The 18917-nt window shown below is 43.8% G+C and overlaps 1 protein-coding gene and 1 pseudogene across 3 annotated transcripts in view; one reads left to right on the top strand and one right to left on the bottom strand.

The window, feature by feature from the left end:
• Positions 1-208: 208 nt before the first annotated feature.
• On the bottom strand, positions 209-2754 carry LOC123645662 (annotated as a pseudogene).
• Positions 2755-3370: 616 nt separating this feature from the next.
• ZNF462 (zinc finger protein 462) overlaps positions 3371-18917 on the top strand; it is a 134698-nt gene continuing 119151 nt past the window's right edge. For 2 of the 3 annotated variants that reach the window (XM_045562319.1, XM_045562316.1), the window contains exon 1: positions 3371-3597. The gene's annotated coding sequence lies outside the window, so the exon portion shown is untranslated. Of the gene's footprint in view, positions 3598-6135; positions 6382-18917 lie in introns of those variants that run through there. The other variant, XM_045562318.1, reaches the window with a different exon arrangement.

Raw genomic sequence — 18917 nt, 5'->3', positions numbered from 1 at the left:
GTTAAGGCACTTGTGACTTCTAAAAAGTCGAAAAGATTATGTGTATGGCATCATTAATTGAAATTTTAGCCTTCCCACGTTCAAAAAACAGGTCTACGCGGGAGTTTGGCAACAGCTCACAGCTTCAGGAAGTCAGTTTGCTTCTAAACCAGAAGACTGAGAGTGTCTTCTAAAGACCATCCCGTGGAGCCGTATTTCGGATGGAAATTTAGCCATTGTACCTTTGCCCCAACGCGCCCCCATCGGAAGCCCGAAAGCCACCATCTCCCCATCAGTCTGGATCTCCTTGCTGCCTTTGTCCCTTCTAGACGTGGAGGCTTGGAGAGGAGGTTTGGTTTCCAAGGATTGGAGCGTTTGAAGGGCGGGGCCACCTCCAAGTCCATCTCCCCTTTTTGTCCTCTTCTCCTGGGACGGGAGGGTGGAGCCAGGTCCCCCCGCGGCCGGTTCAGGAGCCCTGTCTATCTCGGTCGCTCGAGGTGAGTCTGAAAGGGCAGCAGCCCGTTTAATTGTAGCGCAGGTTAATTTCTTGAGTTCACCGCAGTCGTTCCGCCAGCCGCTTCCCCGGTCTTTGCCAAGTGGGTTTATGAGGTCTGAGGCGTGTTGGGGCGCGCTCACGTTCTCGCCAAAGGCTCCTCCCCGGGGCGCATTCCCCGACTGCGGGAAGCCCTTTGGTGCCCCCGGAGCCTCGGAAGCCCCCGGTTTCCGCTGACCTCGTCGCTCCTTCCTCCCTCCCCACCGCCCGGTTCCCTACGCCCTTGCCCCCGGGCGAAGGCCGGCCCCCATCTTAGCACTTCCGACCCACGCCAACCCAGAAGGTACCTTCACGTCGATGAAGATTTTTATCGCAGCCTCCAAAACCCAGCAGTAATGGGAGCTTTCAACCTGAAATACGATTGTTATTTTCCCGGCGCACTGCTTGACAGAAAAAGTCAGCTTTTTATTAAAAGACAAAGAGGTAAATTATCAGCCGGGACACTGAAGGGACAGCGGAGACCTGGCGCGCTTCCTCCGGTTGCCACGAGGAATTTATGGGGGAGCGGCGGCCAGAGCGCAGACACCCCCGGGGTCCCCGCAGGGAGGAGCTCGGGGCACAAGGACTTCCCCAGATCCCTCCGGGCCCCTGGAAGGGGGAGTCTTCCCAATTCCGCACAAAGCCGGGTTCATTTCGGTCCGGAGCAGCCTCACCGTCCTCCTCTCTCCTTTCTTCTTTCTGTTTGACTCCTGTTTCCCTTTCGCCTCTGTCTTTTCTCTTCCTCGTTCTCCGCTCCCTACTTTTTCTCATCCCTCTCCTCGCCTTTCCTCTCCCTACCCCTCCTTTCTTTGCCGCCGCACGCGTAGAGTGTCATTTATTTATTTATTTATCACCCCCGCCATCAACACCCTTTTAGGGCTCCCGAGCTTTTCAATGTGAGTGGGAGGAGAAAAGGGCAGGAAGTGTTGACTGGAAGGGGGGGGTGAAATCGTGCCTGAGGGTGAGAGATTGCTGCCTAGGAATATACGGTCAGGAAAATCTTGGAAAATGAGGATTTAGATCTGTTTATGAAACCCGCTAGCGGATGGGAACCAACTCCGCGCGCGTCTCCCCTCCTCCCCCTTTATTGTATGGATTTTGTGGGTCGATCTTCCCGGACTGTTTGGGGGGAGGAAGGGGAAGGGTCGAGTATTAAAGAGGACAATCTTGCCCGAGATCCTCAACACCGCGCCTTCACCGGATGCGCGCTCCTCAATGCAAAGGAATCCAGCAACATCCCCCAATTCAGTGGCGGACAAAAGAAACTTTAATTAAGGTCTCTGCCCCGCGCGCTGCGCGTTTCTGTCTCCCAAGGCTGTTGATGTCCAACTCAAGGATTCGAGAAATAGAAATGGTACAACCAGCCCATGCCCTTGAACTTCAATTGCTCCTGACTCGCTGCATTGATTTTTTTGATACTTTAGACACCACCCCCCGCCCCTATCAAATTAAAGCCTTAGGAGACTTTCGACCTGGTGGAGGGGGGAGCCTACTTCTTTGCAAAAGAGATAGTTCAGAACGATTTGGGGAAAATTACACTAAATAAAAATTCAAGGTGTGAAAGCTTCATCTTGGCTCTCTTGTCTTCAAAACCACGACACCTTATCATTAGGAGCGCTGATTGTTACTTTCCGAGCCTTCAGATGATCAGCCGGAAAGTGCAAACAACGCGGGGCTGGAGGGTGTAAAGTTATTTAAGTAGGCTTTTTTTTTTTTTTTTTTCTTTTGGTGCGCCGTCAAAACATTTCACAAGTTAGGAAAAGAAAGTGGTGGTTCCGAGGCTCGGAATGATGGGTTCTCTCCCTCCCCCATCCCCCCGTTCCATATCAGAAAAGAAATAAAACGCACAATGAGCCTTTATTTCAGGGGGAGAAGACTTCAAAATACGTGCCAGTAATGGACAATTTGAGCTTTTCACTGGAGATACTCACACCGCAAGCTGGAAAGGGATTAAAAAGCCCCACGTGGTTGATCTGGGTTTAGACTTGCAACCTCCAGTTCCCCATGTATGTTCTTTGCAAAGATTGGCCTCTAGATGGATGCATGTGAGGGACTCTCTGGGGCCCGGGCTCGGCGCCTCGGGCAGGGCTGACGGTGGGAGCGCTATGAGCTGCCGGGCAGGGTCCTCACGGGGGGCTTCCTCTGCCGGCCAGGGCTGCCGGGCGCCACCGGGACGCGAGCGCGCACGCCTCGGCCCGGCGGCCGCGCTCCTCGCACCGCCTTCTCCGCAAGTCTTTATTCATCTCATCTCCCTCTTCCCCTTCTCCTCCTCCTTTGCCTCCTTCTCCTCCTCTTCCTCCTCCTCCTCCTCCACCACCACCTCCTCCTCCTCCTCCGCCGCCGCCACCTCCTCCTCTTGCATCTCACTGGCCTGGCTCTGTGTTGCTCTGAGTGACAAAGACAATGTCCCAGCCTTAACTTTGCAACCACCTTGCCTCCTTGTGGGGTTCGGCGGGGGGGAGGGGGGACAGCAGCCGCAGCCTCAGCATCTCCTCCAGCTTCTCCTTCTGCTGTTCTCCAGCTCTTGGATAATTCTTCCCTTTTTTTCCTCTAGCCCTTTCCTCCTTTCTTTCTTTCTTTCTTTCTTTTTTTTTCCTTCCTCTCTCCTGCACGTTGTTGTTGTTATTAGAAAGGCTTCGCGCACCCCCTGGTGCTCCGGCGTTTTGTGTGGCAGGAGAAGATTGTCTTCCTTCTCTCTTTCTGTCTTGCTTTCTCTCTCCCTCTGGTTGCTCATTATTCAGAGAGAGACACAGAGGGAGGGAGAGAGAGAGAGAGAGAGAGCGAGAGAGCGCGAGGGAGAGGGAGGAGAGGAGAGAGAAGAGGAGAGAGAGTGAGAGGGAGAGGGAGGGAGGGAGAGGGAGAGAGACGGATATCTCAGGTCATCTGCAGCTGCAGCGAGTCTGAGGAGCTGAGGAAGGCAGGGAAGATGGCGATCCTCCATTGCTGAGACCCGGCAGAAGCACATGAGACTCCCAAACAACTTCCACAACAATAACCCGAGCAGGAAGAGGAGAAAGAGAAAGAGGATAAGGAGGCGGTGGGGCTGGAGAACCCGAAGCACCTCCCGGCGCCGGGACGCTTCTTCTGTAAGTTACTGCAATTAACAGCCACCTCGGGGTGGTCCGAGTGCTCCGGGGAGTAGAGCGCGGGGCGGTGGAGGCACAAACGCGCTCATTCATTCGGCCAAGGAGGGTTGGAGGAACCGGGAGGAGAGGAAGTCCCCTGCATGGACTGGCTGTTGGAAGAGGAGAAGAAGCAAGAGAGAAGAGGAGGAGGAGGGGGAGGAGGGAGAGCAGGAGGGGGAGGAGGAAGAGGAGGAGGAGAAGCGAGGGAGGAAGAGGAGGAGGAGGAAGAGGAGGAGAAGGTGGTGGCGGTGGCAGTGGAGGTGGCTGTGCTTTTCCTGCTGGCTGCTCCTTCTGCTGGGGGGAGCGGCGCGCTGTGGCTTAATTAATTTCGTGTAGTTCTATGAAGAGAAGAGAAAATGAAAGATGAGTGAGAAGAGAGCTGGAGGCTTAGGACGGATGCTCCGAGTGTGGGGACAGGAGTAGGGACAGAGAGGGGGGCGGAGGGCGGGAGGCAGGAGACCTAAGCCGAGAGCCAGAGGGAGCGAGCGAGGGTCAGCGGAGGGAGCGCTCGGAGCGAGCGGCCCCGACCTGAGCGGGTGACCTCTTTCTTTCTCTGTCCCTCTCCTTCCTTTCCCCCCTCTGTCTGCCTGTCCCCCGCCCGATGGCAAAGCCGTGCGGATTGGCACCCCCCTCTTCCTCAGGTATTTGGCTCTCTCTCTCCCTCCCTCTCTCCCTCTCTCTCCGCGAAGTTGGGATGCGGGGTCGGGATGTGTCGGGGGTGGCTGCTGCAGCGGCTGGTGCTGGTGCTGCTGGTGAGGACAGAGGCGAGGAGCGGGGGGCACCGGCCGGGTGGGGGGCGCAGGTTCAGGAGCAGCTGAGGAGCTGTCTCCAGGCTGGGGGTTCAGAAGCGTCTGGTGGAGGAGGACAACGGTTTCTGGAGAGGAGAAGCCATTACACACGCTTGGCTCTCCTCTGAGGAAGGGAGAAAGGAAGGCAGGGGCCCGGGGGGGCGTCTCACTCCTGGTGCAGTTCCCAGGGGTCTGCCCCCCTTCCAGGCACGAGGGGAAGCCGCAGCCGCCCCCCACTGGAGCAACCCCTCTTTCCCTTTCTTTATCTCCCTGTCCTCCATTTGCAAGCTGTCTGCTTTGGTTCCAGTCCAGACTCCAAAACACAAAGCTCCTTCTCACGTTCATTCTCCAGGCTGTTCACCATTCCTGAAGGAACCCTCATTTTCTTTTCATTGTAGCTTCTAACCTACAGAGAGGGAGGGAGGGAGGCTTTCTGGAGTTCCTTTTATATTCCTCCCCAACCAAAAAAAAAAAAAAAAAGTTTCATTTTTAAGCACGCGTCTGGGATGGGGAAAGACCAACCAGTTGGGGCTTCTGGGGCTCCCGGGGGCTGTGTCTGAGTGTCTGTGTTGGCTGTTTGGTTTGCTTTGGTTTTGTTTCTGGAGGTTGCTTGCAGGTTTTTGGAGGAAGTGACTAGTTTGGTTGAGAGCTGGGAACTGAGTCAGGTAAGCCGTGTCATGTTGTAACTCCACCAGAAAATGGAGGAGAGCGGGTTTCCAGGAGACAAAGCTGAGATGAGAAGTGTTTATAAAATTATGGATGTCTCCATTTTGAAGCTCTGTTGGTGATGGCTGGAGGAGGCTTGCTTGCTACTCCTTCTCCCTTTCCAAAGGGAAACCTTGTGGTGGTTCCTCACTGTCTATTCATTATGCAAGGAAATGAGGGCTTTTAAGGGTTCCTCAGATTTTTTCCCCCACCAAAGGAGTGCTTTCACAAGTTATTGAGGCGTTTGTTTCCATTTTAAAGTAAACTTTTGGAATTTTTTTTCCTCCTTTTGAGTGGACCTGAAGGGTTTTGACCTCTTTCAGGAAAGACAAGGCAAAACCTTAAACATTTCTCCTGAGGTCTTCACGCAACTTTAAGCTGTTCCAGGTCTCCTGAAAGTCACTAGGAAATGTTATTTCCTCATTGTGAAGATGGTGGTGGCCCTAAGCTGAGGTTTTTGAGTTCTGGGGCTTGGTTATCATCATGTTTTGATGCATTGCAAGACTTTATTGTCAGGTGTGGCTTGATTTCTGCAAACAATAATAATAATAATAATCCTACAAGATCTCAGAGGAACTCTAAGACTGACTGACTAACACCAGTTTCTCCAGGCTCTACATTTCTCTTCAGGTTGTTCCATTTGTACGTTAGGCCTTCTTTTAGTTCCTTTGTTTCCCCCTTTCCTTCAGTTATTATTTTTCTGTGTTCTGAACTACTGTAAGTCTTCAGAAATATCAGTAGGTCTTTTTAACACTGTCGCTGTGGGAACAAATTTTTAAAATATTATATCAGTTGAGAAAACCTTATGTCCAGGTACCGTCACCTTTTTAATTGGGAGGAATTTATTAATCTTGGAGGAAGACATTTTTGTGAGGATAATTTGAAAAAAAGGACCCAGTCCTACTCTAGTCCACACATTGATTGGAGCTCTTCACAGATTCGTTCTAGAGAATGTATGTAACTGACCCAAGTAAAGAGCCATACCCTGAAATGCCTCAGGAATTTATAAAAGTCAATCATGAAGATGTTGCTTTTCCATTAGGTAAGGTAGCCATCTTGAGGATGAGGGAAGATGCTGGAAGAATTTTAGGTGGACTATTGAAGATAGGTGAGGAGGGCTCCACGGTGGAATGAAAACTTGGAGGAGATTCAGAACCAATTAATATATTCTAAGGAGGCTAATTGGACCTTGCTCTCAACTAAGGAGAAATACAGAAAGGTACCAGCTTCAACAGAAATAAGGACCACATTGGTGAGCGACTTATACCAGCATTTTTCTTGCTTTGCTTTCTCATTATGTGTCAGATTTTTTTTTGTATAAAGTTCCGTATGTCTACAGTATTTTGTGCATATTGAAGTGGTTTTAGATTCCAGATGTAATTATATTCTCTTGAGTAGCTGGTAGCAGTGTCACTCAGTAAATGCACAACGCTGTATATGACAACATCACATTTTTCAAACCAAACTGTTGTGTCATTAATTGAGGGTTATTGTTCTTCAGAAGGGTGTGAAGGGAGAGGGGAAATACACAGTTCTTTAGCTGATAATTGTCCATGGTCAATGAAGTAAAACCCTGTTTGTACAGACAAAAATGTATGGTTTTCAGTTGATGTGTATGCTCATTTAAAAATACTTCTGTCCAGATCTCTGCTGCTTTATTAAAAACCCAGGCCTCTCCAATAGCACTTTTTTAAAAAAATCATACTTGGAATTATACCTTTCATTATTCGTTTTTGAATGTTATCTTTTGATACCGTTAGTTTTGCTCTTAAGTAGAATGAAATCAATGTTATATTTAAATTTGCTAATGCATATATAGATGCTACCTGTTCAAACTTGGAAGTTCAAATGCAATGTATAAAAAGTTATTTGAGGAAGTGATTACCAGATAATCTTGCGTCTAATTAACCATATCGGTTTATGTAAACATAAACACATTGTATATTGATCTTGAAACAAACTTTCATGATATCTTTTTTAATTGTTGATAGCAGGACAACTGGTTAATTTACTTATTTCAGCGGGGAAAAGAAAAATATCTGACAAACTGGTTGCCAGTTCAGCAGTTTGACTCACCAAATTTTTCATCTTGCAACCAAATGTTTTGAACTCTTAATAGACAGTCTTAGAGTTGGGCTTTCCTGGAGGGAATAAATTAGGTATCTAAGAGGCATTTTGGAGTTTGAGAACGTGTTCTAACTGGTTACCTAAGAGACACAGCCATCTCTGGTGCCCTTCATCAACACGGGAAGCACCATAATATTTAAAGATATGTTTTCTTGAATTTTTCTACACACATTTTAGTTAAGACAACTATTTCGGATAAACCACCATGAAAAAAATAAAAAGAGTGTTAAATTGGACATTTTCATTTGATGTCAAAGTTGAAAGATCATTTTTTGTTTTTGAGACATCAAGTTCATGAGGCTTGTTATGCAAATTTTTGCCATGGCTCTAATATATCACAAAGAGAAATCATTATGGAGAAATAGTTGTGTGCTATAATGTGTACTGCCCTAAAAAATTCTTGCTGGATCTTCATATTCCATAATATTTCTCATATTGGATTTATGTCAATCTCATTCATTGACCACATTCCCTGAGGATTGTTTTTCCCCCCTCACTCTTTGGATTTGGAGACAACTTTTAGAGGAAAAAAAACCCAAACTATATCTCTTCTTCCTAATGAGTCTTCCAGAAGACAGTACGAGAAAAAAAAAATCCAACTCTACTAATGGACTTTAGAGTACTTGTGGTCAGTTTTCCTGAAAGAAAGGAATAGTGAAGTTGCCATGGGAAAGAGTCTGGTTTTCTGTGTGATGCAGTTTAGTAGGATCTAGTTTGTCTGAAATTTTATTCCTTGGTGTTGAGATTTCTTGGTTAAGGTAACCTTATGCATCTTCCTTATGGCTTGTTCCTTTTTCAGACTTACAGCTCACTGCATCATGGGACAGTGAATTGACAAAGCTGTATCGAATATTCTAAGTTGATGACTGGGGAACAGAGTTTCTATTTCATGATGCCACAGTCACTAATTAGGAAATATATAAATAATAGACTCAGATTGCTAAGGATCTGACATGATTATATGTATGATTGGATAGTTGGTATATGGAAACTAAGGAAATTCAAAAGAAGTGGGGGGAAAATATTTCTGTAGTCTATTGCTAAAATCCAGTGAACTGAGAAAAATCGGCACGTGTCTGTGTGTTTGTGAAAGCAAGTATCTTATGAGTTCACATACTTATGGAGTTGATGGCTTGGAGAGAAACATTAGCTGGGTGTTGGTTACCTATTAATTGATTATGAGAAAACAAGAGAGGAGAGTAGATAATGCTAGAAGAAAATTCCTCTCCTTGTGTGATATGCCAAGACATCTGGCAGATGTTATGTTGGGCCCTAAGGAATGGACAGTTTAATTTTAGCCCTAGCAAGGAAATGGGAAGTTCTAAGCTCTTTTAATAGCACAAGTCTTAGTTTGGGGAAGGTTGCTTAAAAAAAAAAATAAGAAAGAGGAAAAGAAAAGAGGCATTTAGTGTAATATGGAAGAATTCTGGGGAGCAAGGAGCGTAAACTGAGGTTTTGGGGTGATGACAAAATTATTATTTCTCAAATACAAATTGGCATAAAAATCTCTCAAAAATTGGCAAATATGTATGCTATAAATAAAGAATATTAGGTGTTTAATATTCACTACACAGAACTTCAAATGTGGAAGCTAGTTTTTTTTTTTAGGTCTTGGAGAGATCATATACTTTAAATCTCCTCCCTCCACGCAGATTTTTCTGAAGAGGAAACTGGCACAAAGACGTGAAGTGACTTGCACTAGGTCAGAAAGTTCAGTTGTAACCAAGCCAGGCCCTGAACTCAGGTCGGCTGACTCCAGCCCAGTGCCCTTTCCACTACCCCACAGCACTGGCGTTGCGGGTTGGGTTGTGAAACAGCCGTCGTCTTCTCCAGGGCCCAGGGCTCTCTCAGAAACTCTGTCATCATTCACTAGTGAGCAGGAGTATGGATTTTTGTTAGTTGAACTTAACCTGTTGGGGAGCCCAGGGCTGAGCATGGTTTCATTTATAGATCCAGAGACTTGATTCTGTTCCTGTGACTTCGGTCAGGCTTTGGCTCCTGGGTTTGTAGCTGTGCTTTTCATTTTTCCTGCTCTGCTCTGGTTCTATCACCCAGGCCTTGGGAGTCCTTTTCAAATGCCCTTCTTTGGAAGTTTGTCTGGGTCTATTGCAACTTACAAAAGTGCCCACAATTGGGCTCAGAGGATCTATTTTGCAACGTGGTACAGATTTAAATTGGCTTCTTTCAGAGATGCCATTTTGTAATACTGATGAATGGCTGAGAGGGTGAAATCCAGTCTAAAACAATTACTGGTGGTTTTCCAGTGTTCTGTGCTCATTCAAAATGTGTCCTCTGTGTATCTTCTTGGAGTCCCATTCTCTCCTGCAGACCAATGGCTAATTGTTTCCCATTTCCCCAATATACATGAAATCATCTTTAAAATGACTTTTAACAACATTGCAACTTTTAACCACGAGCAGTGCTACCGTGCTATAGGAAGGGTAAAAGGGGTTTCCATTTCTCTTTTCCTGGATGAGTGAGAGTGATTTTGTGAAGAAGAGTGATGTTTGGAAGAGTCCACATTTTCTAATCTTCTTCCAAACTAATGCATAAGTTCTTTATCCACGAGGCAGTCTGGAGAAGGTAGTGCGGGATGTGAACTTCTGGCAGAAACACAGTTAACGCTGTAAACAGTTGAACCTCAGTGTGGCACTCCTCCAAATGAGTTGACTGTCGAAAATAAAATGTTCCAGAAGAACTGGGAGAACAGGAAAGAAGTTAAAACAGCATGGTTTGCATGCCAGTACTAAAGGAAGAAAAAAAAAGTTGGGGTTGGGGAGACATTGGAGAGAAGATAATCTTACGTTAAACTGTCTCCTGGATTTATAAGACCCAGGAGAAGAAGTTTCTAAATGTGGGAAAATGGATTTTTATGAATTTAGATAGTATTTACAGTTTACTAGGAAGCTCTTTTCAATTTTTTGCTCCCTTGAACTTTGTATCTGGAGAACTGCGCACACTGATAAATGAGAAGTCCATTGGAAAGGATTTGGATTTACATTTTGTACTTGGAAATGTTATCATAAAATTTATCTTTTTTTTAAAGGCCTTCTGTCCTCATCAGTTGAAGTATCCCTAGATTTTTAAAGTCTTTGGATGTGTTGCTCCAACACAGTTGATTTTTTTCAGGGCTTAGAACGACGAGGGATAGAGTGGTGTGGTGTGAGAAGGTGCCAGTATTGTCACCTACAAATGCATTGTCTTTTACTTTTGGTGAGCAGATTACTTGGTGTCTTCAAAGCATTCTTGCCCAATTCCTAGCTAGAGACATTTTTTTCTTGAGTTTGTTTGCATGCCAGGTCATGGGTGTTTTGGTATTGATTTTCTTGCTTTCATGTGTTTGCTTGTTCGGTTCACTGCATGTTGCTTCTGGATATTAATAAAATACTTGTGCTGTGTCTGGCCACATCTTAGCCCCAACTTCATTCAAAGAGTAGAGCCTGCTCTTTGGGGTGAAGGGAAGGTTGGGAGGTACTTACTTGTTCAAAAAATAAATACTTGAAGATAACTGTGTAATTCAGGAAGTTATTTGCTAGGCTTTCAAGTAGACTTTTAACAAAAACTGTGCAAGAAAAGATGGGGGAACTTCTACTAAAAACCAATGGATCCTGATTAAAATGTTTTAGGATCACTTAGTAGGAAATTAAGCATTTGCCCAAGGTGAGTAAGCAAAGACTTACTTTTGGATTCAGATTGGTCAGAGCACAAAAGGAGCTGGAGGCCCAGGCGAGACAACTGTGTCAGAAGTAATTAAGCCCAGGATTTGTGGAGAGGCTTATCCGCCACAGAGCCCAGCTGGGGAAGGCCAAACTCGCTCCCTAAGCCCTCGTCTGGCCAGTTGAACCAGAACACAATCTAAGGCCTTCAAATTTTGGAATTCTTCTCTTCCCTGTTCTGATTTAAGAAGGCATCGCCATTATTCTTCAGTTTTGCTAATGTCAGCTGAGTGCTTCTCTCTTGAGCTGGGAAATGCCAGAGACTGGGGGTGGGGGGGTGGGAGCTGATTTGCTCTGAGGGAACACTCTCCTGTTAACACTGCAAATGTGCCTATAACATTGTACTTATTGCTCTGAAAATAATTGTGCAGTGGCACAATGTGGGATACTTGAAAGATGTTTGCTGCACAAAGGTTCCAATACTCACCTGCAGATTAAGAAATGGGTTTCTAAACCATCTCATTTCTATTGCTAATGAAAAGCTTTGGAAGGCACCTGTGAATTAGAGCTCCAGCTGCTATCATGGTAGGGGAAGTTAGGCCTTGAAAGGATACATGGATTAGCCCGTCAGAAAAGCAAACAGTAGCATCTAGAAAATAGACAGGGTTGTTAAGCTAACAGGAAAGTAGGCTAAAGCATTGCTGTAATTATATGGTGGAAATTTGCTGGGAAGGAGAGACTACTTGGATGGGAAAAGAAAAAGAAGAAGAGAGGCAGGGAAATAAACGACAAGTCAAAATAGAAGAGGTCTGTCCATTGGGAAGAACCTACAGGAAGAAGTAAGGCGTTGCTTTTAAGGAAACAATAAGGCAAGTAGAAAAAAACCCTTGTAATTTGGTACCTAATGCATGTGAAATACGAAGACCAGGGCTCAGACTCACATTCTTTGGCCAGTTTCTATTATAAAAAGTAGAATTGGGCTTTGAAGACAATTTATGTGACTTTGGGGTTACAAATACAGCCTTTCTGATAAAGGACAGATGGAAACTTGAGGGAACTATTTAAGTAAGCCTAGGTGGAGATTTTCCTGGAAAATGAATCAAGTAGAGAATAGAGCACAGTAGAAAATAGTTGCATTATTTATGGGCAGAAAATGTGATAGTCCTCTCTAAAGTTATCCATGGAGCTTCTCTGCCTACGCTCTGGGTATGAGAAAAAAATGAAGAACAAAGACATGGCTTATTTCAGAGGGGAAAGGAATGGCCCATGACTACTACCTGGTGTCAGTTTGGGATTAAGCCATTTGCCTGAGCCAAGCATCACAGGCTGGTCTGTCAATCCAGTCCCAGCATTTTAAAGTCCAAAATAAGGCCATTGTGGTCCAGAATGTTTAGCCATTCTAATCCCTAATTACATCATCCCTCTGTGTTATGACCAATTAGTCAGCAATTGAGCACCAATCGCTCAACCCAGATTGTCATGGGCCTGGTCGAGGGGTCCTTCATGTGGAGTAAAATTTGAACGCTGGGTTATAGACTGAAGATGGCCAAAGATAGATGCCAGCTAGAGATACCAACAGAACAAGTATTTATCACTCAGTATCTTTTGTCTGCAGTGGTTTCAATCTTAAATAGTCTTCTCTAAAGACTGTTAATTAATATGTAACAACAATAACTGGGAAGATCTGTGTGTGAGAGACCAATTTCAGTTGAATATCAGAGTTCAGCTGCAAGAACTTCTCCCCTTTTTGCTGTCAATTGACTACTGTCTGTTCTACTATTGAGTAAGATCAATGGAGAATAAATATGATTGCTTCATCAAAAAACTCTGCCAACTCCTCTATAGAGTGGGAATATCACACAAATCTTTAAAAAATTGCTGTCTTCCCTCCTGGACTGACTCATAGTTAATGTTAATAGTAGATCATGTTTGTTTAACATTTAATATGAACAGGGACTACTCATTTGGTAGAGAAAACTGAGATTTAGGGAGGTAAAGTAATTTTCCCAAAGTCATGGGCCTACAAAACGGGGGAGCCAGGATTCAGGGGTAGAGGGACTGCCTCCAGAACCCTGGCTCCCTGCTGGTGGGACCTGGCCTTGGTTATTACTTAGTCGGCTAATAGCTTATTCTGATGGTTTATCTCTTCCCATTGCTTATACCAGGAGTATATACTTGGTGTTCTGGAAGGAAATCTGAACTTAATGGAAAATTAATTGAAATATACTGGTTGATATGAGAGATGTAACTTATTGTTATAGCTTGACAAAGTGTGTTTAACTGGAGAGTACCCTGGTTTTTGTACTTCTGCGTTATAGAGGAGATGATGGGAAAGACACAAGAGACCATGTAGGGGGGCACTTTAGAGAATAAATGTTTTTAAATTGTATTGTATTAAACTCAGGAAAAAAAAAAAGAACGACTAACTGTTATGGCAGAAAGATATGCTGTGACTTTTTTTTTTTTTTAAGTAGAAAAGGTGTTTTACTTTTTCCCTTCTGAGGACCCCTGTTCAAGTCTCAGTGCCCTATATTGGCAATAAATGTTTTCAAAAACTACACAGACAGACCTTTGAAGATTAGTTAGTTCCACTGTCTAATGGTCATTTTTGGAAAATGGTGCAGATTTTCTTAAAAGTGTGGATGCTAATACTCCCCACCCCCGCCAGTGAGCACCATGTGCTGTATTTAGATCGTGGAGACGTGATGAATGTTTTGGTTTAATTTGCCTCTCCCTGAAACATTACAGTACAGTAAGGAAGCTGCTGTTCATGGATGACCACAAATGCCCTTAGTAGAGTAACAAGCTGTACTAAGGGAGATAGAGTAGGTCCAAATATCCCTAAGATATCCAGGACAGTAGCTTTTCTGTAAGACAGGGTTTGAGCATTAAGTGCTGAGTAGACTCTTCAGCTCTGAAGCAACTAGTGGTGGTTTTATAAAGTCTTAACTTTGCTATGGATCTGTTTGGTTGATCTCTAATCCTCAGACAGGCCCGTAACCAAAACCTTTGGAGAAGGATAAACGTGTGTCCTGTTTATAAAGTATGCTAGAAAAGGCCACGTGGTCATACATTTTTACCTCTCATCCATCTCATTACCAAATTTATCAAAACCATTTTTTTCTTGGATAAAGGACTATAATAGAAAAAAGGCTCAGAAAAAAAAATTATGTAGTTAAAGAGAGTAAAATCAAACGAAAACATGAGGTTCTCTGGGCAGAATTTCTAATGTAGAGGAATAGGGTCTCTATTCAGCCTTAGAGAGCATCAGCTGTGACCCCAGGCAGCAGTGCCTAGCCATCTGAGATAATCCCTCAGACCAGCCTGTCTCAAAGATGGGTTCTCAACGTGTTTCTTCAGTTTTCCTCTTAATTCTTTGAAGAAACCTACCCAGGCTACCCTCAGGAACTGCTTTGCAAAAAGCAAGACAAACTGGGTCAACACATCTTTGCGGATGCAGTGATAACTGGGAATAGGACGTTGAATTTGAGGACACATTCAGCATGTGGGGCTCTGTAGGAGAGGAAGCCTTGGAGCCTCTTCCAGGGAGGTAAAGTATAAAGTGTATGTATGCAGGCCTGGCAAAGGAGTCATCCATTATCTTGAAAAGGAAAGAAAAACCACATTTTCAAACATAGATTCCGTGGTAATGTGAAAAAGCACATTGTATAGATCACATCAAATAGCACGTATTTAAGAAAGCAGAGTTGTATCCTTCTACTTGCATGGAAGTTCTCATCATTCAGTCCATCTTCTTCCATGGCTTTGCCTCCAATTAGCAATTTTGCAGGGCTGAGAAGCCAAGTGGTGTTGAAGAGCAGGTGTCAGCTGTCCTTGAGATTCATCCCTATCTCATGGTTGACTCAGTGTTTGAGGATACCTCACCCATTCTTTTTCTGACCAGTGGCTGTAACTTGTTAATAATGAATGAACATCACCCATAGGTCCTGAAATTAGCAAGTGTTAAATGTTAGGTGATTATTAGGGGAAAACAAGATAATCTAGTCAGTGGGCTTAATTAGGTTGTGATTGCCCAATTGCTACTTCATGATAATTATATTCATAACCCCATTTCTAGACGTCAACTACAATTATCAAAATTGACCCCAGCACAGGTAAGTGTTAGCAATCTTATTTGAAGCAGTTGCCGAACGGTAAATATCTGACATTTCCAGTGTGTTCCCGCCTGCTCCTTTTCCCCTCTTGCCACTTTCCCATGATCTTTCCCCGTCTTAGTAGAAAGGTTGGTGGCAATATTGTTTTGTCTTATTACCACGCACATATTGTATAGCTTGTGTTGATGCCTACAGAAAAAATATATTCTTAAGTTTTTAGGGGTCAAATATAACTGAAGAGCAAATAGGAATAAGTCAGCAAAAAGGAATCCTGAAGCATAAAAATCCAAGATTGGCTAGATTGTTTTTTTCTTCAGCACACGAAACCTGTTAAGTAGATTTAATGTGATGCATTTGAGTACATCTTTTCCTTTATAAGGCATAATCTTAAAATGAAAAAGAGTCATCTGTGTTTAAGAAAATGCCTTACCAACATGATCATTAAGGTCTAAGGAACTATAAAGCAAGAACTTTTAACTTTACGTTACCCCTTCCTTTCCTCCAAATTTATGAAATTTGCTGCCAGTGTATTTAAATATAAAAATAACTTATCATTGCTAGGGGCATTGTTTACTGTTTATCTCCCCAAAGAAGGCAACGATTTCTAGGAAGTACAAAAAACAACCTGTATCAGAAGTGATACAGTGTGAGTATGTCAGGGTGACACCGTGAATCACTGGGCCAGATTGTCATTTGGCAGCCTTCCTTTCTGACATGCAGTTATATGGGAAAATAATGCACCATGGCAAACTTCAGTGCGGTTGATCTGTCTGAAGAACAACTAGGAACCTAGCTACCGTATATATTGCTTTATGTGTATATGTATATATGCACATATCTCTATACATAGAGATAAATAGATAATAGATAGATGAATAGAGAGGTAGAGTCTCTGTGGGTACTAATTTTTTTTTTGCTAAAACATCAGGAGTGCACATTTCTACCTAGTAGTCACTTCTTAGGATTTCTGGGTGAAAATGCAGTTTTCTGTGCAGTGGTCTCCATTAACAAAGTCATGTGTAGTGGGTGGAGCATACTCTTTGGGGCCATACAGCCTTAGGTTGAAATTTGTCTCTGTCCCTTCCTAGCTGTGTTACCTTGAGTAAGTCACTTCACCTCTCTGTTCCCATAATTTCCTACCCAATAAAATGGGTATTGTAATAATATGAATCTGGAGAACTGACATAAGGATTAAAAACTATTATGTGTATAAGAGTCCTGGTTCATAATGGGCACTCAAAATGGTGGTTTCTTCCTCACTGATAAGAGAAACTGAGGTAGAGAACTTCTCCCGGGGACTTGCCACATTTATCTGTGGTCAATACATTAATTATTCCGTCCTTGATCTTAAACTCAGTTTTTTGAATCTTGCTTGTTCAGAGTTGGTGCCATGTGTGCCTTTACGTACGAGCATTCCTCGCTGCAGTTCCCCGTTCACGGGGAGACCTTGCCACATCATCGTGAGCTGCTGGTGTGTTTGATTGAGGACGCAGCAGCACACTCCAATCCCTGTGTATGAGTTCAGTAGGAATTTGTAAACTACCTGAGAATGATGCCATTTCCTCTTTAAAAGTGCATTTACATGGTAAAAAGGCCTTGAATCCTGACCTTGCAGAGATATTCCCTGGAGTGCTGTAGGGGAACAATTTTTAACAAATGTGAAGTTTTTTGAGCTTTCTGGAAGAAAGTTGCTATTACTGTTCCTACTTGATATCTTTCTGGCAAAAATGATCTGTCTAAGAAAACTGTACTTATTGCAAGGAAGATAGATATTGGCTATGCTGTCCCATATAAATGTTGTATGCCTCTTTGTTGTTTTACTCATATATAGCGATCTCCGAGCCAGTTTGAGGACTGTCCCATAACCTGGCTTAGAAACGTCTTGGTTTTCTCTGTGCAAATGTTTATTTTTGTAGTCCATGTCTTCTTGGTCTGACTAATGTACTATAATATCAGATGCTTTGAGATCTCAGGGGGAAGGAGGCTAAGTTTAGAGTGTTTTAAGGGTAGGTAGATGGTATTTCTAAATGTGGAAAATGTGGGCTTGTGTTGGTAGGGCCTAACCGGACCTACCTTGCCCTGTGCTTGCTCTGGCCAAAAGAACATTCATTGGTGGCTTCACTGGTAGCAGTGTGGTGTGGTAGGAATGTTGGTGGCAAAGGTGAAGAACACATAAGTAGTTCTTTGGTAAAATTATATAGTAATTTTTCACCTTGTAAAGCAAACTACTTATAAAGTTTTGTTTGTTTGTTTGTTTACATTTTGGAAATTTCCAGAGAGATAAAGGTGTCAGTGGATTATTAATTATAAAAAACTTTATAGTCGCCTCTCTAAAATTGTGTCCAGAGCTATTTTAGGGAAGAGAGAAAAAGCGACCATGTACTTATTTACAGCTGCTCAAATTTCTAGGATTCTTGAAAATGGGAGATTTTTAGTTTCAAAAGGGTAGACCCCAAAATTAAGCACTGGAGACTTGGCTGTGGATGTGATAGTGGTTATTATAGAACAGGATGCCCCCCATACAATAAAAAATGTGGGATGAAAGAGATGGAACTGAAACCAGAACTTCCTAGGATCCCTGAAAGATTGGGAGTGAGAAGGTTTTCCAATTTTTTTTGAGATCTAGGTGAGCGATGTATGTGGGAATGCCACTTTCATGTGTTCAGTTCTTTACATGTTGTAAGATCCTTACTGACCTGCGACTACAGAGTAGTAGGAAAGGATTGGCTTTGGAGTAGGACCTGAATTCACACCCCTACCTACCACTTACTGCCTAGCTCTGTGAACTTGGATCAAGCTCCTACTTGTTTCTCTTCTCCAGTTGGTTACCTTTAAAATGGAGTTCTCTCTCTGGTGCAGACTAAGAGGCATAATGTATGTAAAGCACCCAGCACCCTGCCAGGTGCCCAGTAAATGGCCACCTCTGCAGTTCATTTGCAATGATCAATCAGTGGCCACCCCTGCTTCTGGTGCAGATGGCTCACCCTTGTCATTCATCTGATGCCTGGTTTTGAATGCCTAGTTAGCAGTTGTGGGATGATGATAGAGTTGGAAAGAATTTAGTGTCTTCATTACCATAATATGTTTTATAGAAGCTGTTATATTTAAGGAATATGTGCCTATACATCTATTCATTCATCAAACATTTATTGAGCGCCTTTTGAGTACCAGGCATGCCTGTAGTGTGCCTGGGTGGTCAAACTTAGGGGAAGTGAGCTTCCTATGGCAGTTGTATTAGGCGCTTTGTTTTGGTAATTGAGTGATTATGATGGAGATAGATGTCTTCAACCACTTTAAAATAGCCTGGAGCCAGGGGATGGCAAACAGTGGCTTAGTCTGTGGGTAGCAGATTCTTGTTTAGATGCATTCATTTCTGCGTCTTTGTGTGGAACGTATTTACAACATAATCTGCTAACCATGTAGTCAGTGCTGCTGTGGTTCATAATCTGGCAGATCATTTAAATATTTACTCCAAAATATCTTGTTCTCTGTTGGTGTGAAGTAGAGTTTCCAGTTATTTTTAGGTCATTTTCATCTTAGCAACCCTGTTGGAGATGAACCAGACACGCTGCTGTAAATTGTCCCCACATTTGGATAGAATTTAATAAAGTAAAGTTTAATGGTTTGGTCCCAAGAGGCAAACAGACCATCTGGTTAGCAGAAGGTTAGGTCAAGTATTGCATGGCTGCTGAGAGGGCCACAAACCAGCCCCGACGCACTGGTAATGTGTCCAGTTGCTGAATGCATTAAGCATTGAAATGGTGCTTTCAGGTCTGCCGAGCCAGCAGTTCTGTTACCACCGCTGTGACGCAGGAGATAATTCAGCTGGGCAAGCGGCAGCATGGGGGTGGATCTACAGTACAGGATGTGTAATGTCAACATGAAGGATT

Source organism: Lemur catta, chromosome 10 (genome assembly GCF_020740605.2).
Source record: "Lemur catta isolate mLemCat1 chromosome 10, mLemCat1.pri, whole genome shotgun sequence".
In the NCBI taxonomy this organism is placed as follows: domain Eukaryota; kingdom Metazoa; phylum Chordata; class Mammalia; order Primates; family Lemuridae; genus Lemur; species Lemur catta.
The sequence above is the reverse complement of the archived record's forward strand: the minus strand, read 5'-3'. Positions and strand labels throughout refer to the sequence as shown.